At 53.2% G+C, this 23,129-nt stretch overlaps 74 non-coding genes across 74 annotated transcripts; 29 read left to right on the top strand and 45 right to left on the bottom strand.

The window, feature by feature from the left end:
* Positions 1-38: 38 nt before the first annotated feature.
* Trnad-guc lies at positions 39-110 on the bottom strand. Its single transcript has one exon. It is a non-coding gene; the product is annotated as a tRNA-Asp (tRNA).
* Positions 111-217: 107 nt separating this feature from the next.
* On the bottom strand, positions 218-289 carry Trnad-guc. Its single transcript has one exon. It is a non-coding gene; the product is annotated as a tRNA-Asp (tRNA).
* A 107-nt stretch (positions 290-396) lies between these two features.
* On the bottom strand, positions 397-488 carry Trnai-uau. The gene is given in 2 exon segments: positions 397-432; positions 451-488. It is a non-coding gene; the product is annotated as a tRNA-Ile (tRNA).
* Positions 489-866: 378 nt separating this feature from the next.
* On the top strand, positions 867-939 carry Trnar-acg. Its single transcript has one exon. It is a non-coding gene; the product is annotated as a tRNA-Arg (tRNA).
* Positions 940-1,226: 287 nt separating this feature from the next.
* Positions 1,227-1,298, top strand: Trnam-cau. Its single transcript has one exon. It is a non-coding gene; the product is annotated as a tRNA-Met (tRNA).
* A 245-nt stretch (positions 1,299-1,543) lies between these two features.
* Positions 1,544-1,615, bottom strand: Trnad-guc. Its single transcript has one exon. It is a non-coding gene; the product is annotated as a tRNA-Asp (tRNA).
* A 107-nt stretch (positions 1,616-1,722) lies between these two features.
* On the bottom strand, positions 1,723-1,794 carry Trnad-guc. The gene has a single exon. It is a non-coding gene; the product is annotated as a tRNA-Asp (tRNA).
* A 107-nt stretch (positions 1,795-1,901) lies between these two features.
* Positions 1,902-1,993, bottom strand: Trnai-uau. Its single transcript is given in 2 exon segments — positions 1,902-1,937; positions 1,956-1,993. It is a non-coding gene; the product is annotated as a tRNA-Ile (tRNA).
* A 378-nt stretch (positions 1,994-2,371) lies between these two features.
* Trnar-acg lies at positions 2,372-2,444 on the top strand. Its single transcript has one exon. It is a non-coding gene; the product is annotated as a tRNA-Arg (tRNA).
* Positions 2,445-2,731: 287 nt separating this feature from the next.
* Trnam-cau lies at positions 2,732-2,803 on the top strand. Its single transcript has one exon. It is a non-coding gene; the product is annotated as a tRNA-Met (tRNA).
* Positions 2,804-3,048: 245 nt separating this feature from the next.
* Trnad-guc lies at positions 3,049-3,120 on the bottom strand. The gene has a single exon. It is a non-coding gene; the product is annotated as a tRNA-Asp (tRNA).
* Positions 3,121-3,227: 107 nt separating this feature from the next.
* Positions 3,228-3,299, bottom strand: Trnad-guc. The gene has a single exon. It is a non-coding gene; the product is annotated as a tRNA-Asp (tRNA).
* A 107-nt stretch (positions 3,300-3,406) lies between these two features.
* Trnai-uau lies at positions 3,407-3,498 on the bottom strand. Its single transcript is given in 2 exon segments — positions 3,407-3,442; positions 3,461-3,498. It is a non-coding gene; the product is annotated as a tRNA-Ile (tRNA).
* A 378-nt stretch (positions 3,499-3,876) lies between these two features.
* On the top strand, positions 3,877-3,949 carry Trnar-acg. Its single transcript has one exon. It is a non-coding gene; the product is annotated as a tRNA-Arg (tRNA).
* A 604-nt stretch (positions 3,950-4,553) lies between these two features.
* On the bottom strand, positions 4,554-4,625 carry Trnad-guc. Its single transcript has one exon. It is a non-coding gene; the product is annotated as a tRNA-Asp (tRNA).
* A 107-nt stretch (positions 4,626-4,732) lies between these two features.
* On the bottom strand, positions 4,733-4,804 carry Trnad-guc. Its single transcript has one exon. It is a non-coding gene; the product is annotated as a tRNA-Asp (tRNA).
* A 107-nt stretch (positions 4,805-4,911) lies between these two features.
* On the bottom strand, positions 4,912-5,003 carry Trnai-uau. Its single transcript is given in 2 exon segments — positions 4,912-4,947; positions 4,966-5,003. It is a non-coding gene; the product is annotated as a tRNA-Ile (tRNA).
* Positions 5,004-5,381: 378 nt separating this feature from the next.
* On the top strand, positions 5,382-5,454 carry Trnar-acg. The gene has a single exon. It is a non-coding gene; the product is annotated as a tRNA-Arg (tRNA).
* A 287-nt stretch (positions 5,455-5,741) lies between these two features.
* On the top strand, positions 5,742-5,813 carry Trnam-cau. The gene has a single exon. It is a non-coding gene; the product is annotated as a tRNA-Met (tRNA).
* Positions 5,814-6,058: 245 nt separating this feature from the next.
* Trnad-guc lies at positions 6,059-6,130 on the bottom strand. The gene has a single exon. It is a non-coding gene; the product is annotated as a tRNA-Asp (tRNA).
* A 107-nt stretch (positions 6,131-6,237) lies between these two features.
* On the bottom strand, positions 6,238-6,309 carry Trnad-guc. Its single transcript has one exon. It is a non-coding gene; the product is annotated as a tRNA-Asp (tRNA).
* Positions 6,310-6,416: 107 nt separating this feature from the next.
* Trnai-uau lies at positions 6,417-6,508 on the bottom strand. The gene is given in 2 exon segments: positions 6,417-6,452; positions 6,471-6,508. It is a non-coding gene; the product is annotated as a tRNA-Ile (tRNA).
* A 378-nt stretch (positions 6,509-6,886) lies between these two features.
* On the top strand, positions 6,887-6,959 carry Trnar-acg. The gene has a single exon. It is a non-coding gene; the product is annotated as a tRNA-Arg (tRNA).
* Positions 6,960-7,246: 287 nt separating this feature from the next.
* On the top strand, positions 7,247-7,318 carry Trnam-cau. Its single transcript has one exon. It is a non-coding gene; the product is annotated as a tRNA-Met (tRNA).
* A 245-nt stretch (positions 7,319-7,563) lies between these two features.
* Positions 7,564-7,635, bottom strand: Trnad-guc. The gene has a single exon. It is a non-coding gene; the product is annotated as a tRNA-Asp (tRNA).
* A 107-nt stretch (positions 7,636-7,742) lies between these two features.
* Trnad-guc lies at positions 7,743-7,814 on the bottom strand. The gene has a single exon. It is a non-coding gene; the product is annotated as a tRNA-Asp (tRNA).
* A 107-nt stretch (positions 7,815-7,921) lies between these two features.
* On the bottom strand, positions 7,922-8,013 carry Trnai-uau. Its single transcript is given in 2 exon segments — positions 7,922-7,957; positions 7,976-8,013. It is a non-coding gene; the product is annotated as a tRNA-Ile (tRNA).
* Positions 8,014-8,391: 378 nt separating this feature from the next.
* On the top strand, positions 8,392-8,464 carry Trnar-acg. Its single transcript has one exon. It is a non-coding gene; the product is annotated as a tRNA-Arg (tRNA).
* Positions 8,465-8,751: 287 nt separating this feature from the next.
* On the top strand, positions 8,752-8,823 carry Trnam-cau. The gene has a single exon. It is a non-coding gene; the product is annotated as a tRNA-Met (tRNA).
* Positions 8,824-9,068: 245 nt separating this feature from the next.
* Trnad-guc lies at positions 9,069-9,140 on the bottom strand. The gene has a single exon. It is a non-coding gene; the product is annotated as a tRNA-Asp (tRNA).
* A 107-nt stretch (positions 9,141-9,247) lies between these two features.
* Trnad-guc lies at positions 9,248-9,319 on the bottom strand. The gene has a single exon. It is a non-coding gene; the product is annotated as a tRNA-Asp (tRNA).
* Positions 9,320-9,426: 107 nt separating this feature from the next.
* Trnai-uau lies at positions 9,427-9,518 on the bottom strand. Its single transcript is given in 2 exon segments — positions 9,427-9,462; positions 9,481-9,518. It is a non-coding gene; the product is annotated as a tRNA-Ile (tRNA).
* A 378-nt stretch (positions 9,519-9,896) lies between these two features.
* Positions 9,897-9,969, top strand: Trnar-acg. Its single transcript has one exon. It is a non-coding gene; the product is annotated as a tRNA-Arg (tRNA).
* A 287-nt stretch (positions 9,970-10,256) lies between these two features.
* Positions 10,257-10,328, top strand: Trnam-cau. The gene has a single exon. It is a non-coding gene; the product is annotated as a tRNA-Met (tRNA).
* Positions 10,329-10,573: 245 nt separating this feature from the next.
* Trnad-guc lies at positions 10,574-10,645 on the bottom strand. The gene has a single exon. It is a non-coding gene; the product is annotated as a tRNA-Asp (tRNA).
* A 107-nt stretch (positions 10,646-10,752) lies between these two features.
* On the bottom strand, positions 10,753-10,824 carry Trnad-guc. The gene has a single exon. It is a non-coding gene; the product is annotated as a tRNA-Asp (tRNA).
* Positions 10,825-10,931: 107 nt separating this feature from the next.
* Trnai-uau lies at positions 10,932-11,023 on the bottom strand. Its single transcript is given in 2 exon segments — positions 10,932-10,967; positions 10,986-11,023. It is a non-coding gene; the product is annotated as a tRNA-Ile (tRNA).
* Positions 11,024-11,401: 378 nt separating this feature from the next.
* Positions 11,402-11,474, top strand: Trnar-acg. The gene has a single exon. It is a non-coding gene; the product is annotated as a tRNA-Arg (tRNA).
* Positions 11,475-11,761: 287 nt separating this feature from the next.
* On the top strand, positions 11,762-11,833 carry Trnam-cau. The gene has a single exon. It is a non-coding gene; the product is annotated as a tRNA-Met (tRNA).
* A 245-nt stretch (positions 11,834-12,078) lies between these two features.
* Trnad-guc lies at positions 12,079-12,150 on the bottom strand. Its single transcript has one exon. It is a non-coding gene; the product is annotated as a tRNA-Asp (tRNA).
* Positions 12,151-12,257: 107 nt separating this feature from the next.
* On the bottom strand, positions 12,258-12,329 carry Trnad-guc. Its single transcript has one exon. It is a non-coding gene; the product is annotated as a tRNA-Asp (tRNA).
* Positions 12,330-12,436: 107 nt separating this feature from the next.
* Positions 12,437-12,528, bottom strand: Trnai-uau. Its single transcript is given in 2 exon segments — positions 12,437-12,472; positions 12,491-12,528. It is a non-coding gene; the product is annotated as a tRNA-Ile (tRNA).
* Positions 12,529-12,906: 378 nt separating this feature from the next.
* On the top strand, positions 12,907-12,979 carry Trnar-acg. Its single transcript has one exon. It is a non-coding gene; the product is annotated as a tRNA-Arg (tRNA).
* Positions 12,980-13,266: 287 nt separating this feature from the next.
* Trnam-cau lies at positions 13,267-13,338 on the top strand. Its single transcript has one exon. It is a non-coding gene; the product is annotated as a tRNA-Met (tRNA).
* A 245-nt stretch (positions 13,339-13,583) lies between these two features.
* Trnad-guc lies at positions 13,584-13,655 on the bottom strand. Its single transcript has one exon. It is a non-coding gene; the product is annotated as a tRNA-Asp (tRNA).
* A 107-nt stretch (positions 13,656-13,762) lies between these two features.
* On the bottom strand, positions 13,763-13,834 carry Trnad-guc. The gene has a single exon. It is a non-coding gene; the product is annotated as a tRNA-Asp (tRNA).
* A 107-nt stretch (positions 13,835-13,941) lies between these two features.
* Trnai-uau lies at positions 13,942-14,033 on the bottom strand. The gene is given in 2 exon segments: positions 13,942-13,977; positions 13,996-14,033. It is a non-coding gene; the product is annotated as a tRNA-Ile (tRNA).
* Positions 14,034-14,411: 378 nt separating this feature from the next.
* On the top strand, positions 14,412-14,484 carry Trnar-acg. Its single transcript has one exon. It is a non-coding gene; the product is annotated as a tRNA-Arg (tRNA).
* A 287-nt stretch (positions 14,485-14,771) lies between these two features.
* Trnam-cau lies at positions 14,772-14,843 on the top strand. The gene has a single exon. It is a non-coding gene; the product is annotated as a tRNA-Met (tRNA).
* A 245-nt stretch (positions 14,844-15,088) lies between these two features.
* On the bottom strand, positions 15,089-15,160 carry Trnad-guc. The gene has a single exon. It is a non-coding gene; the product is annotated as a tRNA-Asp (tRNA).
* A 107-nt stretch (positions 15,161-15,267) lies between these two features.
* Positions 15,268-15,339, bottom strand: Trnad-guc. Its single transcript has one exon. It is a non-coding gene; the product is annotated as a tRNA-Asp (tRNA).
* A 107-nt stretch (positions 15,340-15,446) lies between these two features.
* Trnai-uau lies at positions 15,447-15,538 on the bottom strand. The gene is given in 2 exon segments: positions 15,447-15,482; positions 15,501-15,538. It is a non-coding gene; the product is annotated as a tRNA-Ile (tRNA).
* A 378-nt stretch (positions 15,539-15,916) lies between these two features.
* Positions 15,917-15,989, top strand: Trnar-acg. The gene has a single exon. It is a non-coding gene; the product is annotated as a tRNA-Arg (tRNA).
* A 287-nt stretch (positions 15,990-16,276) lies between these two features.
* Positions 16,277-16,348, top strand: Trnam-cau. The gene has a single exon. It is a non-coding gene; the product is annotated as a tRNA-Met (tRNA).
* A 245-nt stretch (positions 16,349-16,593) lies between these two features.
* Trnad-guc lies at positions 16,594-16,665 on the bottom strand. The gene has a single exon. It is a non-coding gene; the product is annotated as a tRNA-Asp (tRNA).
* A 285-nt stretch (positions 16,666-16,950) lies between these two features.
* On the bottom strand, positions 16,951-17,042 carry Trnai-uau. The gene is given in 2 exon segments: positions 16,951-16,986; positions 17,005-17,042. It is a non-coding gene; the product is annotated as a tRNA-Ile (tRNA).
* Positions 17,043-17,420: 378 nt separating this feature from the next.
* Positions 17,421-17,493, top strand: Trnar-acg. The gene has a single exon. It is a non-coding gene; the product is annotated as a tRNA-Arg (tRNA).
* A 287-nt stretch (positions 17,494-17,780) lies between these two features.
* Trnam-cau lies at positions 17,781-17,852 on the top strand. Its single transcript has one exon. It is a non-coding gene; the product is annotated as a tRNA-Met (tRNA).
* Positions 17,853-18,097: 245 nt separating this feature from the next.
* Positions 18,098-18,169, bottom strand: Trnad-guc. The gene has a single exon. It is a non-coding gene; the product is annotated as a tRNA-Asp (tRNA).
* Positions 18,170-18,276: 107 nt separating this feature from the next.
* Trnad-guc lies at positions 18,277-18,348 on the bottom strand. Its single transcript has one exon. It is a non-coding gene; the product is annotated as a tRNA-Asp (tRNA).
* Positions 18,349-18,455: 107 nt separating this feature from the next.
* Positions 18,456-18,547, bottom strand: Trnai-uau. Its single transcript is given in 2 exon segments — positions 18,456-18,491; positions 18,510-18,547. It is a non-coding gene; the product is annotated as a tRNA-Ile (tRNA).
* A 378-nt stretch (positions 18,548-18,925) lies between these two features.
* Positions 18,926-18,998, top strand: Trnar-acg. The gene has a single exon. It is a non-coding gene; the product is annotated as a tRNA-Arg (tRNA).
* A 287-nt stretch (positions 18,999-19,285) lies between these two features.
* Positions 19,286-19,357, top strand: Trnam-cau. The gene has a single exon. It is a non-coding gene; the product is annotated as a tRNA-Met (tRNA).
* Positions 19,358-19,602: 245 nt separating this feature from the next.
* On the bottom strand, positions 19,603-19,674 carry Trnad-guc. Its single transcript has one exon. It is a non-coding gene; the product is annotated as a tRNA-Asp (tRNA).
* A 285-nt stretch (positions 19,675-19,959) lies between these two features.
* On the bottom strand, positions 19,960-20,051 carry Trnai-uau. The gene is given in 2 exon segments: positions 19,960-19,995; positions 20,014-20,051. It is a non-coding gene; the product is annotated as a tRNA-Ile (tRNA).
* A 378-nt stretch (positions 20,052-20,429) lies between these two features.
* On the top strand, positions 20,430-20,502 carry Trnar-acg. The gene has a single exon. It is a non-coding gene; the product is annotated as a tRNA-Arg (tRNA).
* A 287-nt stretch (positions 20,503-20,789) lies between these two features.
* On the top strand, positions 20,790-20,861 carry Trnam-cau. Its single transcript has one exon. It is a non-coding gene; the product is annotated as a tRNA-Met (tRNA).
* Positions 20,862-21,106: 245 nt separating this feature from the next.
* On the bottom strand, positions 21,107-21,178 carry Trnad-guc. Its single transcript has one exon. It is a non-coding gene; the product is annotated as a tRNA-Asp (tRNA).
* Positions 21,179-21,463: 285 nt separating this feature from the next.
* Positions 21,464-21,555, bottom strand: Trnai-uau. Its single transcript is given in 2 exon segments — positions 21,464-21,499; positions 21,518-21,555. It is a non-coding gene; the product is annotated as a tRNA-Ile (tRNA).
* Positions 21,556-21,933: 378 nt separating this feature from the next.
* Trnar-acg lies at positions 21,934-22,006 on the top strand. Its single transcript has one exon. It is a non-coding gene; the product is annotated as a tRNA-Arg (tRNA).
* A 287-nt stretch (positions 22,007-22,293) lies between these two features.
* Positions 22,294-22,365, top strand: Trnam-cau. The gene has a single exon. It is a non-coding gene; the product is annotated as a tRNA-Met (tRNA).
* Positions 22,366-22,610: 245 nt separating this feature from the next.
* Trnad-guc lies at positions 22,611-22,682 on the bottom strand. The gene has a single exon. It is a non-coding gene; the product is annotated as a tRNA-Asp (tRNA).
* Positions 22,683-22,789: 107 nt separating this feature from the next.
* Positions 22,790-22,861, bottom strand: Trnad-guc. Its single transcript has one exon. It is a non-coding gene; the product is annotated as a tRNA-Asp (tRNA).
* A 107-nt stretch (positions 22,862-22,968) lies between these two features.
* On the bottom strand, positions 22,969-23,060 carry Trnai-uau. The gene is given in 2 exon segments: positions 22,969-23,004; positions 23,023-23,060. It is a non-coding gene; the product is annotated as a tRNA-Ile (tRNA).
* Between the last annotated feature and the right edge of the window lie 69 nt (positions 23,061-23,129).

The raw sequence follows: 23,129 nt of genomic DNA, 5'->3' as shown, positions 1-23,129 counted from the left end.
CGCAACACTCGAACAGGGTTGTGAGATAAAAATCGCATCTCCCCGGCGGGGAATCGAACCCCGGTCTCCCGCGTGACAGGCGGGGATACTAACCACTATACTACCGAGGATGCGCTGTAGACAGGTGCCTGTGTGCGAGAGATATGGTGCTAGTAGCCGCAAACGACCTACACTAAGTTCGGCGAGTGATAGAGCAGCAATTACAAATCGGATGTGCCTCCCCGGCGGGGAATCGAACCCCGGTCTCCCGCGTGACAGGCGGGGATACTAACCACTATACTACCGAGGAAGACGCAGCTAGCGTCTCGAATGCACAATTATGTTACTCAAATAGCTGATACATCTCAAACCTAGCCTCCTGTTGCTGTCAGAGACAGCTGCTAAGAAATAAAAGTATGCCCCAGGTGAGGCTCGAACTCACAACCCCGGCATTGCTCACGCCTACTGCCTTATAAGTACCGTGCGCTAACCAATTGCGCCACTGGGGCTACAACAGAGTGCTTTCAGTTAGCGGTATTCACTTTGCTGCAAACCAGTGGTGGCCACAGAAACATACGATCGCCACCTGATGCCATACTGCGACTTTGGCACCTGACTACCAATGCTTCGTGCTATTCTTGTTTCATATGCTACGCTTACATGCACATCAACCGGCTCTCGTCGTCGAGAAAACGTGGGAAAACGCGCGCCTTGCCTTCTGCTACCTGTCGAACAGCGAGAGCAGATGCGTGGCAAGCTCTAAGCTCTGCAGGCGCACTGCGGCCACGCAGCTGCACGAAAGGTACCTTCCTTGGGAGCTTGCTCAGCCATGGAGAACACGTTTCTTAGCGAATTGCACTTGTCTCGTAGAAAGAAATGCTGCCACTGGCCCTGTGGCGCAACGGATAACGCGTCTGACTACGGATCAGAAGATTCCAGGTTCGAATCCTGGCAGGGTCGGCGTTTTGTTAGTTGCCGACGCGTAGCTGGGCAGTGGATTTCGTATGTCGCCGCACCGTGGAGTGCTTTGTTGCTCCTGTGCATCTCGCAGCTGCATGTCGAGTCGATCGTGGTAAATATCGCTGCCTGCAAGCGTCAGCGTAGCGTCAGTCGAGCAAAGTCGAGACAAGTCAAGCTGAGAGCTGTAGGAGATGATACGCAATTAAATACAGGCGTGTGAAAGCGACGCAGACAACACTTTCCAAGTGTCCCACGTCACGTGGCGAAGAGCCGGCGCAACCCCAGGCAGCAGAGTGGCGCAGTGGAAGCGTGCTGGGCCCATAACCCAGAGGTCCGTGGATCGAAACCACGCTCTGCTAAAATTATTTCTTTTGCGGACTGTGCCGAGCTCGATTATTACGCCCACAGCGTCGGCTGGGGTGCTTTGATACAGCGTTAACAGCATACCCCGCAATTCTGAAATGTGAAGAATGCGAGAACCACTTCCTAAGTTGTAGCATTTTTTAAGATTTTGCGCCAACTACACTCCACGATCGCAAAGTTAATGCTCTTACGACCCACATACGCGCAACACTCGAACAGGGTTGTGAGATAAAAATCGCATCTCCCCGGCGGGGAATCGAACCCCGGTCTCCCGCGTGACAGGCGGGGATACTAACCACTATACTACCGAGGATGCGCTGTAGACAGGTGCCTGTGTGCGAGAGATATGGTGCTAGTAGCCGCAAACGACCTACACTAAGTTCGGCGAGTGATAGAGCAGCAATTACAAATCGGATGTGCCTCCCCGGCGGGGAATCGAACCCCGGTCTCCCGCGTGACAGGCGGGGATACTAACCACTATACTACCGAGGAAGACGCAGCTAGCGTCTCGAATGCACAATTATGTTACTCAAATAGCTGATACATCTCAAACCTAGCCTCCTGTTGCTGTCAGAGACAGCTGCTAAGAAATAAAAGTATGCCCCAGGTGAGGCTCGAACTCACAACCCCGGCATTGCTCACGGCTACTGCCTTATAAGTACCGTGCGCTAACCAATTGCGCCACTGGGGCTACAACAGAGTGCTTTCAGTTAGCGGTATTCACTTTGCTGCAAACCAGTGGTGGCCACAGAAACATACGATCGCCACCTGATGCCATACTGCGACTTTGGCACCTGACTACCAATGCTTCGTGCTATTCTTGTTTCATATGCTACGCTTACATGCACATCAACCGGCTCTCGTCGTCGAGAAAACGTGGGAAAACGCGCGCCTTGCCTTCTGCTACCTGTCGAACAGCGAGAGCAGATGCGTGGCAAGCTCTAAGCTCTGCAGGCGCACTGCGGCCACGCAGCTGCACGAAAGGTACCTTCCTTGGGAGCTTGCTCAGCCATGGAGAACACGTTTCTTAGCGAATTGCACTTGTCTCGTAGAAAGAAATGCTGCCACTGGCCCTGTGGCGCAACGGATAACGCGTCTGACTACGGATCAGAAGATTCCAGGTTCGAATCCTGGCAGGGTCGGCGTTTTGTTAGTTGCCGACGCGTAGCTGGGCAGTGGATTTCGTATGTCGCCGCACCGTGGAGTGCTTTGTTGCTCCTGTGCATCTCGCAGCTGCATGTCGAGTCGATCGTGGTAAATATCGCTGCCTGCAAGCGTCAGCGTAGCGTCAGTCGAGCAAAGTCGAGACAAGTCAAGCTGAGAGCTGTAGGAGATGATACGCAATTAAATACAGGCGTGTGAAAGCGACGCAGACAACACTTTCCAAGTGTCCCACGTCACGTGGCGAAGAGCCGGCGCAACCCCAGGCAGCAGAGTGGCGCAGTGGAAGCGTGCTGGGCCCATAACCCAGAGGTCCGTGGATCGAAACCACGCTCTGCTAAAATTATTTCTTTTGCGGACTGTGCCGAGCTCGATTATTACGCCCACAGCGTCGGCTGGGGTGCTTTGATACAGCGTTAACAGCATACCCCGCAATTCTGAAATGTGAAGAATGCGAGAACCACTTCCTAAGTTGTAGCATTTTTTAAGATTTTGCGCCAACTACACTCCACGATCGCAAAGTTAATGCTCTTACGACCCACATACGCGCAACACTCGAACAGGGTTGTGAGATAAAAATCGCATCTCCCCGGCGGGGAATCGAACCCCGGTCTCCCGCGTGACAGGCGGGGATACTAACCACTATACTACCGAGGATGCGCTGTAGACAGGTGCCTGTGTGCGAGAGATATGGTGCTAGTCGCCGCAAACGACCTACACTAAGTTCGGCGAGTGATAGAGCAGCAATTACAAATCGGATGTGCCTCCCCGGCGGGGAATCGAACCCCGGTCTCCCGCGTGACAGGCGGGGATACTAACCACTATACTACCGAGGAAGACGCAGCTAGCGTCTCGAATGCACAATTATGTTACTCAAATAGCTGATACATCTCAAACCTAGCCTCCTGTTGCTGTCAGAGACAGCTGCTAAGAAATAAAAGTATGCCCCAGGTGAGGCTCGAACTCACAACCCCGGCATTGCTCACGGCTACTGCCTTATAAGTACCGTGCGCTAACCAATTGCGCCACTGGGGCTACAACAGAGTGCTTTCAGTTAGCGGTATTCACTTTGCTGCAAACCAGTGGTGGCCACAGAAACATACGATCGCCACCTGATGCCATACTGCGACTTTGGCACCTGACTACCAATGCTTCGTGCTATTCTTGTTTCATATGCTACGCTTACATGCACATCAACCGGCTCTCGTCGTCGAGAAAACGTGGGAAAACGCGCGCCTTGCCTTCTGCTACCTGTCGAACAGCGAGAGCAGATGCGTGGCAAGCTCTAAGCTCTGCAGGCGCACTGCGGCCACGCAGCTGCACGAAAGGTACCTTCCTTGGGAGCTTGCTCAGCCATGGAGAACACGTTTCTTAGCGAATTGCACTTGTCTCGTAGAAAGAAATGCTGCCACTGGCCCTGTGGCGCAACGGATAACGCGTCTGACTACGGATCAGAAGATTCCAGGTTCGAATCCTGGCAGGGTCGGCGTTTTGTTAGTTGCCGACGCGTAGCTGGGCAGTGGATTTCGTATGTCGCCGCACCGTGGAGTGCTTTGTTGCTCCTGTGCATCTCGCAGCTGCATGTCGAGTCGATCGTGGTAAATATCGCTGCCTGCAAGCGTCAGCGTATCGTCAGTCGAGCAAAGTCGAGACAAGTCAAGCTGAGAGCTGTAGGAGATGATACGCAATTAAATACAGGCGTGTGAAAGCGACGCAGACAACACTTTCCAAGTGTCCCACGTCACGTGGCGAAGAGCCGGCGCAACCCCAGGCAGCAGAGTGGCGCAGTGGGAGCGTGCTGGGCCCATAACCCAGAGGTCCGTGGATCGAAACCACGCTCTGCTAAAATTATTTCTTTTGCGGACTGTGCCGAGCTCGATTATTACGCCCACAGCGTCGGCTGGGGTGCTTTGATACAGCGTTAACAGCATACCCCGCAATTCTGAAATGTGAAGAATGCGAGAACCACTTCCTAAGTTGTAGCATTTTTTAAGATTTTGCGCCAACTACACTCCACGATCGCAAAGTTAATGCTCTTACGACCCACATACGCGCAACACTCGAACAGGGTTGTGAGATAAAAATCGCATCTCCCCGGCGGGGAATCGAACCCCGGTCTCCCGCGTGACAGGCGGGGATACTAACCACTATACTACCGAGGATGCGCTGTAGACAGGTGCCTGTGTGCGAGAGATATGGTGCTAGTAGCCGCAAACGACCTACACTAAGTTCGGCGAGTGATAGAGCAGCAATTACAAATCGGATGTGCCTCCCCGGCGGGGAATCGAACCCCGGTCTCCCGCGTGACAGGCGGGGATACTAACCACTATACTACCGAGGAAGACGCAGCTAGCGTCTCGAATGCACAATTATGTTACTCAAATAGCTGATACATCTCAAACCTAGCCTCCTGTTGCTGTCAGAGACAGCTGCTAAGAAATAAAAGTATGCCCCAGGTGAGGCTCGAACTCACAACCCCGGCATTGCTCACGGCTACTGCCTTATAAGTACCGTGCGCTAACCAATTGCGCCACTGGGGCTACAACAGAGTGCTTTCAGTTAGCGGTATTCACTTTGCTGCAAACCAGTGGTGGCCACAGAAACATACGATCGCCACCTGATGCCATACTGCGACTTTGGCACCTGACTACCAATGCTTCGTGCTATTCTTGTTTCATATGCTACGCTTACATGCACATCAACCGGCTCTCGTCGTCGAGAAAACGTGGGAAAACGCGCGCCTTGCCTTCTGCTACCTGTCGAACAGCGAGAGCAGATGCGTGGCAAGCTCTAAGCTCTGCAGGCGCACTGCGGCCACGCAGCTGCACGAAAGGTACCTTCCTTGGGAGCTTGCTCAGCCATGGAGAACACGTTTCTTAGCGAATTGCACTTGTCTCGTAGAAAGAAATGCTGCCACTGGCCCTGTGGCGCAACGGATAACGCGTCTGACTACGGATCAGAAGATTCCAGGTTCGAATCCTGGCAGGGTCGGCGTTTTGTTAGTTGCCGACGCGTAGCTGGGCAGTGGATTTCGTATGTCGCCGCACCGTGGAGTGCTTTGTTGCTCCTGTGCATCTCGCAGCTGCATGTCGAGTCGATCGTGGTAAATATCGCTGCCTGCAAGCGTCAGCGTATCGTCAGTCGAGCAAAGTCGAGACAAGTCAAGCTGAGAGCTGTAGGAGATGATACGCAATTAAATACAGGCGTGTGAAAGCGACGCAGACAACACTTTCCAAGTGTCCCACGTCACGTGGCGAAGAGCCGGCGCAACCCCAGGCAGCAGAGTGGCGCAGTGGAAGCGTGCTGGGCCCATAACCCAGAGGTCCGTGGATCGAAACCACGCTCTGCTAAAATTATTTCTTTTGCGGACTGTGCCGAGCTCGATTATTACGCCCACAGCGTCGGCTGGGGTGCTTTGATACAGCGTTAACAGCATACCCCGCAATTCTGAAATGTGAAGAATGCGAGAACCACTTCCTAAGTTGTAGCATTTTTTAAGATTTTGCGCCAACTACACTCCACGATCGCAAAGTTAATGCTCTTACGACCCACATACGCGCAACACTCGAACAGGGTTGTGAGATAAAAATCGCATCTCCCCGGCGGGGAATCGAACCCCGGTCTCCCGCGTGACAGGCGGGGATACTAACCACTATACTACCGAGGATGCGCTGTAGACAGGTGCCTGTGTGCGAGAGATATGGTGCTAGTAGCCGCAAACGACCTACACTAAGTTCGGCGAGTGATAGAGCAGCAATTACAAATCGGATGTGCCTCCCCGGCGGGGAATCGAACCCCGGTCTCCCGCGTGACAGGCGGGGATACTAACCACTATACTACCGAGGAAGACGCAGCTAGCGTCTCGAATGCACAATTATGTTACTCAAATAGCTGATACATCTCAAACCTAGCCTCCTGTTGCTGTCAGAGACAGCTGCTAAGAAATAAAAGTATGCCCCAGGTGAGGCTCGAACTCACAACCCCGGCATTGCTCACGGCTACTGCCTTATAAGTACCGTGCGCTAACCAATTGCGCCACTGGGGCTACAACAGAGTGCTTTCAGTTAGCGGTATTCACTTTGCTGCAAACCAGTGGTGGCCACAGAAACATACGATCGCCACCTGATGCCATACTGCGACTTTGGCACCTGACTACCAATGCTTCGTGCTATTCTTGTTTCATATGCTACGCTTACATGCACATCAACCGGCTCTCGTCGTCGAGAAAACGTGGGAAAACGCGCGCCTTGCCTTCTGCTACCTGTCGAACAGCGAGAGCAGATGCGTGGCAAGCTCTAAGCTCTGCAGGCGCACTGCGGCCACGCAGCTGCACGAAAGGTACCTTCCTTGGGAGCTTGCTCAGCCATGGAGAACACGTTTCTTAGCGAATTGCACTTGTCTCGTAGAAAGAAATGCTGCCACTGGCCCTGTGGCGCAACGGATAACGCGTCTGACTACGGATCAGAAGATTCCAGGTTCGAATCCTGGCAGGGTCGGCGTTTTGTTAGTTGCCGACGCGTAGCTGGGCAGTGGATTTCGTATGTCGCCGCACCGTGGAGTGCTTTGTTGCTCCTGTGCATCTCGCAGCTGCATGTCGAGTCGATCGTGGTAAATATCGCTGCCTGCAAGCGTCAGCGTAGCGTCAGTCGAGCAAAGTCGAGACAAGTCAAGCTGAGAGCTGTAGGAGATGATACGCAATTAAATACAGGCGTGTGAAAGCGACGCAGACAACACTTTCCAAGTGTCCCACGTCACGTGGCGAAGAGCCGGCGCAACCCCAGGCAGCAGAGTGGCGCAGTGGAAGCGTGCTGGGCCCATAACCCAGAGGTCCGTGGATCGAAACCACGCTCTGCTAAAATTATTTCTTTTGCGGACTGTGCCGAGCTCGATTATTACGCCCACAGCGTCGGCTGGGGTGCTTTGATACAGCGTTAACAGCATACCCCGCAATTCTGAAATGTGAAGAATGCGAGAACCACTTCCTAAGTTGTAGCATTTTTTAAGATTTTGCGCCAACTACACTCCACGATCGCAAAGTTAATGCTCTTACGACCCACATACGCGCAACACTCGAACAGGGTTGTGAGATAAAAATCGCATCTCCCCGGCGGGGAATCGAACCCCGGTCTCCCGCGTGACAGGCGGGGATACTAACCACTATACTACCGAGGATGCGCTGTAGACAGGTGCCTGTGTGCGAGAGATATGGTGCTAGTAGCCGCAAACGACCTACACTAAGTTCGGCGAGTGATAGAGCAGCAATTACAAATCGGATGTGCCTCCCCGGCGGGGAATCGAACCCCGGTCTCCCGCGTGACAGGCGGGGATACTAACCACTATACTACCGAGGAAGACGCAGCTAGCGTCTCGAATGCACAATTATGTTACTCAAATAGCTGATACATCTCAAACCTAGCCTCCTGTTGCTGTCAGAGACAGCTGCTAAGAAATAAAAGTATGCCCCAGGTGAGGCTCGAACTCACAACCCCGGCATTGCTCACGGCTACTGCCTTATAAGTACCGTGCGCTAACCAATTGCGCCACTGGGGCTACAACAGAGTGCTTTCAGTTAGCGGTATTCACTTTGCTGCAAACCAGTGGTGGCCACAGAAACATACGATCGCCACCTGATGCCATACTGCGACTTTGGCACCTGACTACCAATGCTTCGTGCTATTCTTGTTTCATATGCTACGCTTACATGCACATCAACCGGCTCTCGTCGTCGAGAAAACGTGGGAAAACGCGCGCCTTGCCTTCTGCTACCTGTCGAACAGCGAGAGCAGATGCGTGGCAAGCTCTAAGCTCTGCAGGCGCACTGCGGCCACGCAGCTGCACGAAAGGTACCTTCCTTGGGAGCTTGCTCAGCCATGGAGAACACGTTTCTTAGCGAATTGCACTTGTCTCGTAGAAAGAAATGCTGCCACTGGCCCTGTGGCGCAACGGATAACGCGTCTGACTACGGATCAGAAGATTCCAGGTTCGAATCCTGGCAGGGTCGGCGTTTTGTTAGTTGCCGACGCGTAGCTGGGCAGTGGATTTCGTATGTCGCCGCACCGTGGAGTGCTTTGTTGCTCCTGTGCATCTCGCAGCTGCATGTCGAGTCGATCGTGGTAAATATCGCTGCCTGCAAGCGTCAGCGTAGCGTCAGTCGAGCAAAGTCGAGACAAGTCAAGCTGAGAGCTGTAGGAGATGATACGCAATTAAATACAGGCGTGTGAAAGCGACGCAGACAACACTTTCCAAGTGTCCCACGTCACGTGGCGAAGAGCCGGCGCAACCCCAGGCAGCAGAGTGGCGCAGTGGAAGCGTGCTGGGCCCATAACCCAGAGGTCCGTGGATCGAAACCACGCTCTGCTAAAATTATTTCTTTTGCGGACTGTGCCGAGCTCGATTATTACGCCCACAGCGTCGGCTGGGGTGCTTTGATACAGCGTTAACAGCATACCCCGCAATTCTGAAATGTGAAGAATGCGAGAACCACTTCCTAAGTTGTAGCATTTTTTAAGATTTTGCGCCAACTACACTCCACGATCGCAAAGTTAATGCTCTTACGACCCACATACGCGCAACACTCGAACAGGGTTGTGAGATAAAAATCGCATCTCCCCGGCGGGGAATCGAACCCCGGTCTCCCGCGTGACAGGCGGGGATACTAACCACTATACTACCGAGGATGCGCTGTAGACAGGTGCCTGTGTGCGAGAGATATGGTGCTAGTAGCCGCAAACGACCTACACTAAGTTCGGCGAGTGATAGAGCAGCAATTACAAATCGGATGTGCCTCCCCGGCGGGGAATCGAACCCCGGTCTCCCGCGTGACAGGCGGGGATACTAACCACTATACTACCGAGGAAGACGCAGCTAGCGTCTCGAATGCACAATTATGTTACTCAAATAGCTGATACATCTCAAACCTAGCCTCCTGTTGCTGTCAGAGACAGCTGCTAAGAAATAAAAGTATGCCCCAGGTGAGGCTCGAACTCACAACCCCGGCATTGCTCACGGCTACTGCCTTATAAGTACCGTGCGCTAACCAATTGCGCCACTGGGGCTACAACAGAGTGCTTTCAGTTAGCGGTATTCACTTTGCTGCAAACCAGTGGTGGCCACAGAAACATACGATCGCCACCTGATGCCATACTGCGACTTTGGCACCTGACTACCAATGCTTCGTGCTATTCTTGTTTCATATGCTACGCTTACATGCACATCAACCGGCTCTCGTCGTCGAGAAAACGTGGGAAAACGCGCGCCTTGCCTTCTGCTACCTGTCGAACAGCGAGAGCAGATGCGTGGCAAGCTCTAAGCTCTGCAGGCGCACTGCGGCCACGCAGCTGCACGAAAGGTACCTTCCTTGGGAGCTTGCTCAGCCATGGAGAACACGTTTCTTAGCGAATTGCACTTGTCTCGTAGAAAGAAATGCTGCCACTGGCCCTGTGGCGCAACGGATAACGCGTCTGACTACGGATCAGAAGATTCCAGGTTCGAATCCTGGCAGGGTCGGCGTTTTGTTAGTTGCCGACGCGTAGCTGGGCAGTGGATTTCGTATGTCGCCGCACCGTGGAGTGCTTTGTTGCTCCTGTGCATCTCGCAGCTGCATGTCGAGTCGATCGTGGTAAATATCGCTGCCTGCAAGCGTCAGCGTATCGTCAGTCGAGCAAAGTCGAGACAAGTCAAGCTGAGAGCTGTAGGAGATGATACGCAATTAAATACAGGCGTGTGAAAGCGACGCAGACAACACTTTCCAAGTGTCCCACGTCACGTGGCGAAGAGCCGGCGCAACCCCAGGCAGCAGAGTGGCGCAGTGGAAGCGTGCTGGGCCCATAACCCAGAGGTCCGTGGATCGAAACCACGCTCTGCTAAAATTATTTCTTTTGCGGACTGTGCCGAGCTCGATTATTACGCCCACAGCGTCGGCTGGGGTGCTTTGATACAGCGTTAACAGCATACCCCGCAATTCTGAAATGTGAAGAATGCGAGAACCACTTCCTAAGTTGTAGCATTTTTTAAGATTTTGCGCCAACTACACTCCACGATCGCAAAGTTAATGCTCTTACGACCCACATACGCGCAACACTCGAACAGGGTTGTGAGATAAAAATCGCATCTCCCCGGCGGGGAATCGAACCCCGGTCTCCCGCGTGACAGGCGGGGATACTAACCACTATACTACCGAGGATGCGCTGTAGACAGGTGCCTGTGTGCGAGAGATATGGTGCTAGTAGCCGCAAACGACCTACACTAAGTTCGGCGAGTGATAGAGCAGCAATTACAAATCGGATGTGCCTCCCCGGCGGGGAATCGAACCCCGGTCTCCCGCGTGACAGGCGGGGATACTAACCACTATACTACCGAGGAAGACGCAGCTAGCGTCTCGAATGCACAATTATGTTACTCAAATAGCTGATACATCTCAAACCTAGCCTCCTGTTGCTGTCAGAGACAGCTGCTAAGAAATAAAAGTATGCCCCAGGTGAGGCTCGAACTCACAACCCCGGCATTGCTCACGGCTACTGCCTTATAAGTACCGTGCGCTAACCAATTGCGCCACTGGGGCTACAACAGAGTGCTTTCAGTTAGCGGTATTCACTTTGCTGCAAACCAGTGGTGGCCACAGAAACATACGATCGCCACCTGATGCCATACTGCGACTTTGGCACCTGACTACCAATGCTTCGTGCTATTCTTGTTTCATATGCTACGCTTACATGCACATCAACCGGCTCTCGTCGTCGAGAAAACGTGGGAAAACGCGCGCCTTGCCTTCTGCTACCTGTCGAACAGCGAGAGCAGATGCGTGGCAAGCTCTAAGCTCTGCAGGCGCACTGCGGCCACGCAGCTGCACGAAAGGTACCTTCCTTGGGAGCTTGCTCAGCCATGGAGAACACGTTTCTTAGCGAATTGCACTTGTCTCGTAGAAAGAAATGCTGCCACTGGCCCTGTGGCGCAACGGATAACGCGTCTGACTACGGATCAGAAGATTCCAGGTTCGAATCCTGGCAGGGTCGGCGTTTTGTTAGTTGCCGACGCGTAGCTGGGCAGTGGATTTCGTATGTCGCCGCACCGTGGAGTGCTTTGTTGCTCCTGTGCATCTCGCAGCTGCATGTCGAGTCGATCGTGGTAAATATCGCTGCCTGCAAGCGTCAGCGTAGCGTCAGTCGAGCAAAGTCGAGACAAGTCAAGCTGAGAGCTGTAGGAGATGATACGCAATTAAATACAGGCGTGTGAAAGCGACGCAGACAACACTTTCCAAGTGTCCCACGTCACGTGGCGAAGAGCCGGCGCAACCCCAGGCAGCAGAGTGGCGCAGTGGAAGCGTGCTGGGCCCATAACCCAGAGGTCCGTGGATCGAAACCACGCTCTGCTAAAATTATTTCTTTTGCGGACTGTGCCGAGCTCGATTATTACGCCCACAGCGTCGGCTGGGGTGCTTTGATACAGCGTTAACAGCATACCCCGCAATTCTGAAATGTGAAGAATGCGAGAACCACTTCCTAAGTTGTAGCATTTTTTAAGATTTTGCGCCAACTACACTCCACGATCGCAAAGTTAATGCTCTTACGACCCACATACGCGCAACACTCGAACAGGGTTGTGAGATAAAAATCGCATCTCCCCGGCGGGGAATCGAACCCCGGTCTCCCGCGTGACAGGCGGGGATACTAACCACTATACTACCGAGGATGCGCTGTAGACAGGTGCCTGTGTGCGAGAGATATGGTGCTAGTCGCCGCAAACGACCTACACTAAGTTCGGCGAGTGATAGAGCAGCAATTACAAATCGGATGTGCCTCCCCGGCGGGGAATCGAACCCCGGTCTCCCGCGTGACAGGCGGGGATACTAACCACTATACTACCGAGGAAGACGCAGCTAGCGTCTCGAATGCACAATTATGTTACTCAAATAGCTGATACATCTCAAACCTAGCCTCCTGTTGCTGTCAGAGACAGCTGCTAAGAAATAAAAGTATGCCCCAGGTGAGGCTCGAACTCACAACCCCGGCATTGCTCACGGCTACTGCCTTATAAGTACCGTGCGCTAACCAATTGCGCCACTGGGGCTACAACAGAGTGCTTTCAGTTAGCGGTATTCACTTTGCTGCAAACCAGTGGTGGCCACAGAAACATACGATCGCCACCTGATGCCATACTGCGACTTTGGCACCTGACTACCAATGCTTCGTGCTATTCTTGTTTCATATGCTACGCTTACATGCACATCAACCGGCTCTCGTCGTCGAGAAAACGTGGGAAAACGCGCGCCTTGCCTTCTGCTACCTGTCGAACAGCGAGAGCAGATGCGTGGCAAGCTCTAAGCTCTGCAGGCGCACTGCGGCCACGCAGCTGCACGAAAGGTACCTTCCTTGGGAGCTTGCTCAGCCATGGAGAACACGTTTCTTAGCGAATTGCACTTGTCTCGTAGAAAGAAATGCTGCCACTGGCCCTGTGGCGCAACGGATAACGCGTCTGACTACGGATCAGAAGATTCCAGGTTCGAATCCTGGCAGGGTCGGCGTTTTGTTAGTTGCCGACGCGTAGCTGGGCAGTGGATTTCGTATGTCGCCGCACCGTGGAGTGCTTTGTTGCTCCTGTGCATCTCGCAGCTGCATGTCGAGTCGATCGTGGTAAATATCGCTGCCTGCAAGCGTCAGCGTAGCGTCAGTCGAGCAAAGTCGAGACAAGTCAAGCTGAGAGCTGTAGGAGATGATACGCAATTAAATACAGGCGTGTGAAAGCGACGCAGACAACACTTTCCAAGTGTCCCACGTCACGTGGCGAAGAGCCGGCGCAACCCCAGGCAGCAGAGTGGCGCAGTGGAAGCGTGCTGGGCCCATAACCCAGAGGTCCGTGGATCGAAACCACGCTCTGCTAAAATTATTTCTTTTGCGGACTGTGCCGAGCTCGATTATTACGCCCACAGCGTCGGCTGGGGTGCTTTGATACAGCGTTAACAGCATACCCCGCAATTCTGAAATGTGAAGAATGCGAGAACCACTTCCTAAGTTGTAGCATTTTTTAAGATTTTGCGCCAACTACACTCCACGATCGCAAAGTTAATGCTCTTACGACCCACATACGCGCAACACTCGAACAGGGTTGTGAGATAAAAATCGCATCTCCCCGGCGGGGAATCGAACCCCGGTCTCCCGCGTGACAGGCGGGGATACTAACCACTATACTACCGAGGATGCGCTGTAGACAGGTGCCTGTGTGCGAGAGATATGGTGCTAGTCGCCGCAAACGACCTACACTAAGTTCGGCGAGTGATAGAGCAGCAATTACAAATCGGATGTGCCTCCCCGGCGGGGAATCGAACCCCGGTCTCCCGCGTGACAGGCGGGGATACTAACCACTATACTACCGAGGAAGACGCAGCTAGCGTCTCGAATGCACAATTATGTTACTCAAATAGCTGATACATCTCAAACCTAGCCTCCTGTTGCTGTCAGAGACAGCTGCTAAGAAATAAAAGTATGCCCCAGGTGAGGCTCGAACTCACAACCCCGGCATTGCTCACGGCTACTGCCTTATAAGTACCGTGCGCTAACCAATTGCGCCACTGGGGCTACAACAGAGTGCTTTCAGTTAGCGGTATTCACTTTGCTGCAAACCAGTGGTGGCCACAGAAACATACGATCGCCACCTGATGCCATACTGCGACTTTGGCACCTGACTACCAATGCTTCGTGCTATTCTTGTTTCATATGCTACGCTTACATGCACATCAACCGGCTCTCGTCGTCGAGAAAACGTGGGAAAACGCGCGCCTTGCCTTCTGCTACCTGTCGAACAGCGAGAGCAGATGCGTGGCAAGCTCTAAGCTCTGCAGGCGCACTGCGGCCACGCAGCTGCACGAAAGGTACCTTCCTTGGGAGCTTGCTCAGCCATGGAGAACACGTTTCTTAGCGAATTGCACTTGTCTCGTAGAAAGAAATGCTGCCACTGGCCCTGTGGCGCAACGGATAACGCGTCTGACTACGGATCAGAAGATTCCAGGTTCGAATCCTGGCAGGGTCGGCGTTTTGTTAGTTGCCGACGCGTAGCTGGGCAGTGGATTTCGTATGTCGCCGCACCGTGGAGTGCTTTGTTGCTCCTGTGCATCTCGCAGCTGCATGTCGAGTCGATCGTGGTAAATATCGCTGCCTGCAAGCGTCAGCGTAGCGTCAGTCGAGCAAAGTCGAGACAAGTCAAGCTGAGAGCTGTAGGAGATGATACGCAATTAAATACAGGCGTGTGAAAGCGACGCAGACAACACTTTCCAAGTGTCCCACGTCACGTGGCGAAGAGCCGGCGCAACCCCAGGCAGCAGAGTGGCGCAGTGGAAGCGTGCTGGGCCCATAACCCAGAGGTCCGTGGATCGAAACCACGCTCTGCTAAAATTATTTCTTTTGCGGACTGTGCCGAGCTCGATTATTACGCCCACAGCGTCGGCTGGGGTGCTTTGATACAGCGTTAACAGCATACCCCGCAATTCTGAAATGTGAAGAATGCGAGAACCACTTCCTAAGTTGTAGCATTTTTTAAGATTTTGCGCCAACTACACTCCACGATCGCAAAGTTAATGCTCTTACGACCCACATACGCGCAACACTCGAACAGGGTTGTGAGATAAAAATCGCATCTCCCCGGCGGGGAATCGAACCCCGGTCTCCCGCGTGACAGGCGGGGATACTAACCACTATACTACCGAGGATGCGCTGTAGACAGGTGCCTGTGTGCGAGAGATATGGTGCTAGTAGCCGCAAACGACCTACACTAAGTTCGGCGAGTGATAGAGCAGCAATTACAAATCGGATGTGCCTCCCCGGCGGGGAATCGAACCCCGGTCTCCCGCGTGACAGGCGGGGATACTAACCACTATACTACCGAGGAAGACGCAGCTAGCGTCTCGAATGCACAATTATGTTACTCAAATAGCTGATACATCTCAAACCTAGCCTCCTGTTGCTGTCAGAGACAGCTGCTAAGAAATAAAAGTATGCCCCAGGTGAGGCTCGAACTCACAACCCCGGCATTGCTCACGGCTACTGCCTTATAAGTACCGTGCGCTAACCAATTGCGCCACTGGGGCTACAACAGAGTGCTTTCAGTTAGCGGTATTCACTTTGCTGCAAACCAGTGGTGGCCACAGAAACATACGATCGCCACCTGATGCCATACTGCGACTTTGGCACCTGACTACCAATGCTTCGTGCTATTCTTGTTTCATATGCTACGCTTACATGCACATCAACCGGCTCTCGTCGTCGAGAAAACGTGGGAAAACGCGCGCCTTGCCTTCTGCTACCTGTCGAACAGCGAGAGCAGATGCGTGGCAAGCTCTAAGCTCTGCAGGCGCACTGCGGCCACGCAGCTGCACGAAAGGTACCTTCCTTGGGAGCTTGCTCAGCCATGGAGAACACGTTTCTTAGCGAATTGCACTTGTCTCGTAGAAAGAAATGCTGCCACTGGCCCTGTGGCGCAACGGATAACGCGTCTGACTACGGATCAGAAGATTCCAGGTTCGAATCCTGGCAGGGTCGGCGTTTTGTTAGTTGCCGACGCGTAGCTGGGCAGTGGATTTCGTATGTCGCCGCACCGTGGAGTGCTTTGTTGCTCCTGTGCATCTCGCAGCTGCATGTCGAGTCGATCGTGGTAAATATCGCTGCCTGCAAGCGTCAGCGTAGCGTCAGTCGAGCAAAGTCGAGACAAGTCAAGCTGAGAGCTGTAGGAGATGATACGCAATTAAATACAGGCGTGTGAAAGCGACGCAGACAACACTTTCCAAGTGTCCCACGTCACGTGGCGAAGAGCCGGCGCAACCCCAGGCAGCAGAGTGGCGCAGTGGAAGCGTGCTGGGCCCATAACCCAGAGGTCCGTGGATCGAAACCACGCTCTGCTAAAATTATTTCTTTTGCGGACTGTGCCGAGCTCGATTATTACGCCCACAGCGTCGGCTGGGGTGCTTTGATACAGCGTTAACAGCATACCCCGCAATTCTGAAATGTGAAGAATGCGAGAACCACTTCCTAAGTTGTAGCATTTTTTAAGATTTTGCGCCAACTACACTCCACGATCGCAAAGTTAATGCTCTTACGACCCACATACGCGCAACACTCGAACAGGGTTGTGAGATAAAAATCGCATCTCCCCGGCGGGGAATCGAACCCCGGTCTCCCGCGTGACAGGCGGGGATACTAACCACTATACTACCGAGGATGCGCTGTAGACAGGTGCCTGTGTGCGAGAGATATGGTGCTAGTAGCCGCAAACGACCTACACTAAGTTCGGCGAGTGATAGAGCAGCAATTACAAATCGGATGTGCCTCCCCGGGGGGGATCGAACCCCGGTCTCCCGCGTGACAGGCGGGGATACTAACCACTATACTACCGAGGAAGACGCAGCTAGCGTCTCGAATGCACAATTATGTTACTCAAATAGCTGATACATCTCAAACCTAGCCTCCTGTTGCTGTCAGAGACAGCTGCTAAGAAATAAAAGTATGCCCCAGGTGAGGCTCGAACTCACAACCCCGGCATTGCTCACGGCTACTGCCTTATAAGTACCGTGCGCTAACCAATTGCGCCACTGGGGCTACAACAGAGTGCTTTCAGTTAGCGGTATTCACTTTGCTGCAAACCAGTGGTGGCCACAGAAACATACGATCGCCACCTGATGCCATACTGCGACTTTGGCACCTGACTACCAATGCTTCGTGCTATTCTTGTTTCATATGCTACGCTTACATGCACATCAACCGGCTCTCGTCGTCGAGAAAACGTGGGAAAACGCGCGCCTTGCCTTCTGCTACCTGTCGAACAGCGAGAGCAGATGCGTGGCAAGCTCTAAGCTCTGCAGGCGCACTGCGGCCACGCAGCTGCACGAAAGGTACCTTCCTTGGGAGCTTGCTCAGCCATGGAGAACACGTTTCTTAGCGAATTGCACTTGTCTCGTAGAAAGAAATGCTGCCACTGGCCCTGTGGCGCAACGGATAACGCGTCTGACTACGGATCAGAAGATTCCAGGTTCGAATCCTGGCAGGGTCGGCGTTTTGTTAGTTGCCGACGCGTAGCTGGGCAGTGGATTTCGTATGTCGCCGCACCGTGGAGTGCTTTGTTGCTCCTGTGCATCTCGCAGCTGCATGTCGAGTCGATCGTGGTAAATATCGCTGCCTGCAAGCGTCAGCGTAGCGTCAGTCGAGCAAAGTCGAGACAAGTCAAGCTGAGAGCTGTAGGAGATGATACGCAATTAAATACAGGCGTGTGAAAGCGACGCAGACAACACTTTCCAAGTGTCCCACGTCACGTGGCGAAGAGCCGGCGCAACCCCAGGCAGCAGAGTGGCGCAGTGGAAGCGTGCTGGGCCCATAACCCAGAGGTCCGTGGATCGAAACCACGCTCTGCTAAAATTATTTCTTTTGCGGACTGTGCCGAGCTCGATTATTACGCCCACAGCGTCGGCTGGGGTGCTTTGATACAGCGTTAACAGCATACCCCGCAATTCTGAAATGTGAAGAATGCGAGAACCACTTCCTAAGTTGTAGCATTTTTTAAGATTTTGCGCCAACTACACTCCACGATCGCAAAGTTAATGCTCTTACGACCCACATACGCGCAACACTCGAACAGGGTTGTGAGATAAAAATCGCATCTCCCCGGCGGGGAATCGAACCCCGGTCTCCCGCGTGACAGGCGGGGATACTAACCACTATACTACCGAGGATGCGCTGTAGACAGGTGCCTGTGTGCGAGAGATATGGTGCTAGTAGCCGCAAACGACCTACACTAAGTTCGGCGAGTGATAGAGCAGCAATTACAAATCGGATGTGCCTCCCCGGCGGGGAGTCGAACCCCGGTCTCCCGCGTGACAGGCGGGGATACTAACCACTATACTACCGAGGAAGACGCAGCTAGCGTCTCGAATGCACAATTATGTTACTCAAATAGCTGATACATCTCAAACCTAGCCTCCTGTTGCTGTCAGAGACAGCTGCTAAGAAATAAAAGTATGCCCCAGGTGAGGCTCGAACTCACAACCCCGGCATTGCTCACGGCTACTGCCTTATAAGTACCGTGCGCTAACCAATTGCGCCACTGGGGCTACAACAGAGTGCTTTCAGTTAGCGGTATTCACTTTGCTGCAAACCAGTGGTGGCCACAGAAACATACGATCGCCACCTGATGCCATACTGCGACTTTGGCACCTGACTACCAATGCTTCGTGCTATTCTTGTTTCATATGCTACGCTTACATGCACATCAACCGGCTCTCGTCGTCGAGAAAACGTGGGAAAACGCGCGCCTTGCCTTCTGCTACCTGTCGAACAGCGAGAGCAGATGCGTGGCAAGCTCTAAGCTCTGCAGGCGCACTGCGGCCACGCAGCTGCACGAAAGGTACCTTCCTTGGGAGCTTGCTCAGCCATGGAGAACACGTTTCTTAGCGAATTGCACTTGTCTCGTAGAAAGAAATGCTGCCACTGGCCCTGTGGCGCAACGGATAACGCGTCTGACTACGGATCAGAAGATTCCAGGTTCGAATCCTGGCAGGGTCGGCGTTTTGTTAGTTGCCGACGCGTAGCTGGGCAGTGGATTTCGTATGTCGCCGCACCGTGGAGTGCTTTGTTGCTCCTGTGCATCTCGCAGCTGCATGTCGAGTCGATCGTGGTAAATATCGCTGCCTGCAAGCGTCAGCGTAGCGTCAGTCGAGCAAAGTCGAGACAAGTCAAGCTGAGAGCTGTAGGAGATGATACGCAATTAAATACAGGCGTGTGAAAGCGACGCAGACAACACTTTCCAAGTGTCCCACGTCACGTGGCGAAGAGCCGGCGCAACCCCAGGCAGCAGAGTGGCGCAGTGGAAGCGTGCTGGGCCCATAACCCAGAGGTCCGTGGATCGAAACCACGCTCTGCTAAAATTATTTCTTTTGCGGACTGTGCCGAGCTCGATTATTACGCCCACAGCGTCGGCTGGGGTGCTTTGATACAGCGTTAACAGCATACCCCGCAATTCTGAAATGTGAAGAATGCGAGAACCACTTCCTAAGTTGTAGCATTTTTTAAGATTTTGCGCCAACTACACTCCACGATCGCAAAGTTAATGCTCTTACGACCCACATACGCGCAACACTCGAACAGGGTTGTGAGATAAAAATCGCATCTCCCCGGCGGGGAATCGAACCCCGGTCTCCCGCGTGACAGGCGGGGATACTAACCACTATACTACCGAGGATGCGCTGTAGACAGGTGCCTGTGTGCGAGAGATATGGTGCTAGTAGCCGCAAACGACCTACACTAAGTTCGGCGAGTGATAGAGCAGCAATTACAAATCGGATGTGCCTCCCCGGGGGGGATCGAACCCCGGTCTCCCGCGTGACAGGCGGGGATACTAACCACTATACTACCGAGGAAGACGCAGCTAGCGTCTCGAATGCACAATTATGTTACTCAAATAGCTGATACATCTCAAACCTAGCCTCCTGTTGCTGTCAGAGACAGCTGCTAAGAAATAAAAGTATGCCCCAGGTGAGGCTCGAACTCACAACCCCGGCATTGCTCACGGCTACTGCCTTATAAGTACCGTGCGCTAACCAATTGCGCCACTGGGGCTACAACAGAGTGCTTTCAGTTAGCGGTATTCACTTTGCTGCAAACCAGTGGTGGCCACAGAAACATACGATCGCCACCTGATGCCATACTGCGACTTTGGCACCTGACTACCAATGCTTCGTGCTATTCTTGTTTCATATGCTACGCTTACATGCACATCAACCGGCTCTCGTCGTCGAGAAAACGTGGGAAAACGCGCGCCTTGCCTTCTGCTACCTGTCGAACAGCGAGAGCAGATGCGTGGCAAGCTCTAAGCTCTGCAGGCGCACTGCGGCCACGCAGCTGCACGAAAGGTACCTTCCTTGGGAGCTTGCTCAGCCATGGAGAACACGTTTCTTAGCGAATTGCACTTGTCTCGTAGAAAGAAATGCTGCCACTGGCCCTGTGGCGCAACGGATAACGCGTCTGACTACGGATCAGAAGATTCCAGGTTCGAATCCTGGCAGGGTCGGCGTTTTGTTAGTTGCCGACGCGTAGCTGGGCAGTGGATTTCGTATGTCGCCGCACCGTGGAGTGCTTTGTTGCTCCTGTGCATCTCGCAGCTGCATGTCGAGTCGATCGTGGTAAATATCGCTGCCTGCAAGCGTCAGCGTAGCGTCAGTCGAGCAAAGTCGAGACATGTCAAGCTGAGAGCTGTAGGAGATGATACGCAATTAAATACAGGCGTGTGAAAGCGACGCAGACAACACTTTCCAAGTGTCCCACGTCACGTGGCGAAGAGCCGGCGCAACCCCAGGCAGCAGAGTGGCGCAGTGGAAGCGTGCTGGGCCCATAACCCAGAGGTCCGTGGATCGAAACCACGCTCTGCTAAAATTATTTCTTTTGCGGACTGTGCCGAGCTCGATTATTACGCCCACAGCGTCGGCTGGGGTGCTTTGATACAGCGTTAACAGCATACCCCGCAATTCTGAAATGTGAAGAATGCGAGAACCACTTCCTAAGTTGTAGCATTTTTTAAGATTTTGCGCCAACTACACTCCACGATCGCAAAGTTAATGCTCTTACGACCCACATACGCGCAACACTCGAACAGGGTTGTGAGATAAAAATCGCATCTCCCCGGCGGGGAATCGAACCCCGGTCTCCCGCGTGACAGGCGGGGATACTAACCACTATACTACCGAGGATGCGCTGTAGACAGGTGCCTGTGTGCGAGAGATATGGTGCTAGTAGCCGCAAACGACCTACACTAAGTTCGGCGAGTGATAGAGCAGCAATTACAAATCGGATGTGCCTCCCCGGGGGGGATCGAACCCCGGTCTCCCGCGTGACAGGCGGGGATACTAACCACTATACTACCGAGGAAGACGCAGCTAGCGTCTCGAATGCACAATTATGTTACTCAAATAGCTGATACATCTCAAACCTAGCCTCCTGTTGCTGTCAGAGACAGCTGCTAAGAAATAAAAGTATGCCCCAGGTGAGGCTCGAACTCACAACCCCGGCATTGCTCACGGCTACTGCCTTATAAGTACCGTGCGCTAACCAATTGCGCCACTGGGGCTACAACAGAGTGCTTTCAGTTAGCGGTATTCACTTTGCTGCAAACCAGTGGTGGCCACAGAAACATACGATCGCCACCTGATGCCATACTGCGACTTTGGCACCTGACTACCAATGCTTCGTGCTATTCTTGTTTCATATGCTACGCTTACATGCACATCAACCGGCTCTCGTCGTCGAGAAAACGTGGGAAAACGCGCGCCTTGCCTTCTGCTACCTGTCGAACAGCGAGAGCAGATGCGTGGCAAGCTCTAAGCTCTGCAGGCGCACTGCGGCCACGCAGCTGCACGAAAGGTACCTTCCTTGGGAGCTTGCTCAGCCATGGAGAACACGTTTCTTAGCGAACTGCACTTGTCTCGTAGAAAGAAATGCTGCCACTGGCCCTGTGGCGCAACGGATAACGCGTCTGACTACGGATCAGAAGATTCCAGGTTCGAATCCTGGCAGGGTCGGCGTTTTGTTAGTTGCCGACGCGTAGCTGGGCAGTGGATTTCGTATGTCGCCGCACCGTGGAGTGCTTTGTTGCTCCTGTGCATCTCGCAGCTGCATGTCGAGTCGATCGTGGTAAATATCGCTGCCTGCAAGCGTCAGCGTAGCGTCAGTCGAGCAAAGTCGAGACAAGTCAAGCTGAGAGCTGTAGGAGATGATACGCAATTAAATACAGGCGTGTGAAAGCGACGCAGACAACACTTTCCAAGTGTCCCACGTCACGTGGCGAAGAGCCGGCGCAACCCCAGGCAGCAGAGTGGCGCAGTGGAAGCGTGCTGGGCCCATAACCCAGAGGTCCGTGGATCGAAACCACGCTCTGCTAAAATTATTTCTTTTGCGGACTGTGCCGAGCTCGATTATTACGCCCACAGCGTCGGCTGGGGTGCTTTGATACAGCGTTAACAGCATACCCCGCAATTCTGAAATGTGAAGAATGCGAGAACCACTTCCTAAGTTGTAGCATTTTTTAAGATTTTGCGCCAACTACACTCCACGATCGCAAAGTTAATGCTCTTACGACCCACATACGCGCAACACTCGAACAGGGTTGTGAGATAAAAATCGCATCTCCCCGGCGGGGAATCGAACCCCGGTCTCCCGCGTGACAGGCGGGGATACTAACCACTATACTACCGAGGATGCGCTGTAGACAGGTGCCTGTGTGCGAGAGATATGGTGCTAGTAGCCGCAAACGACCTACACTAAGTTCGGCGAGTGATAGAGCAGCAATTACAAATCGGATGTGCCTCCCCGGCGGGGAATCGAACCCCGGTCTCCCGCGTGACAGGCGGGGATACTAACCACTATACTACCGAGGAAGACGCAGCTAGCGTCTCGAATGCACAATTATGTTACTCAAATAGCTGATACATCTCAAACCTAGCCTCCTGTTGCTGTCAGAGACAGCTGCTAAGAAATAAAAGTATGCCCCAGGTGAGGCTCGAACTCACAACCCCGGCATTGCTCACGGCTACTGCCTTATAAGTACCGTGCGCTAACCAATTGCGCCACTGGGGCTACAACAGAGTGCTTTCAGTTAGCGGTATTCACTTTGCTGCAAACCAGTGGTGGCCACAGAAACATACG

The sequence above is a fragment of the Schistocerca americana genome, chromosome 8 (assembly GCF_021461395.2).
Source record: "Schistocerca americana isolate TAMUIC-IGC-003095 chromosome 8, iqSchAmer2.1, whole genome shotgun sequence".
In the NCBI taxonomy this organism is placed as follows: domain Eukaryota; kingdom Metazoa; phylum Arthropoda; class Insecta; order Orthoptera; family Acrididae; genus Schistocerca; species Schistocerca americana.
This window is presented reverse-complemented; position numbering and strand designations above follow the sequence as displayed.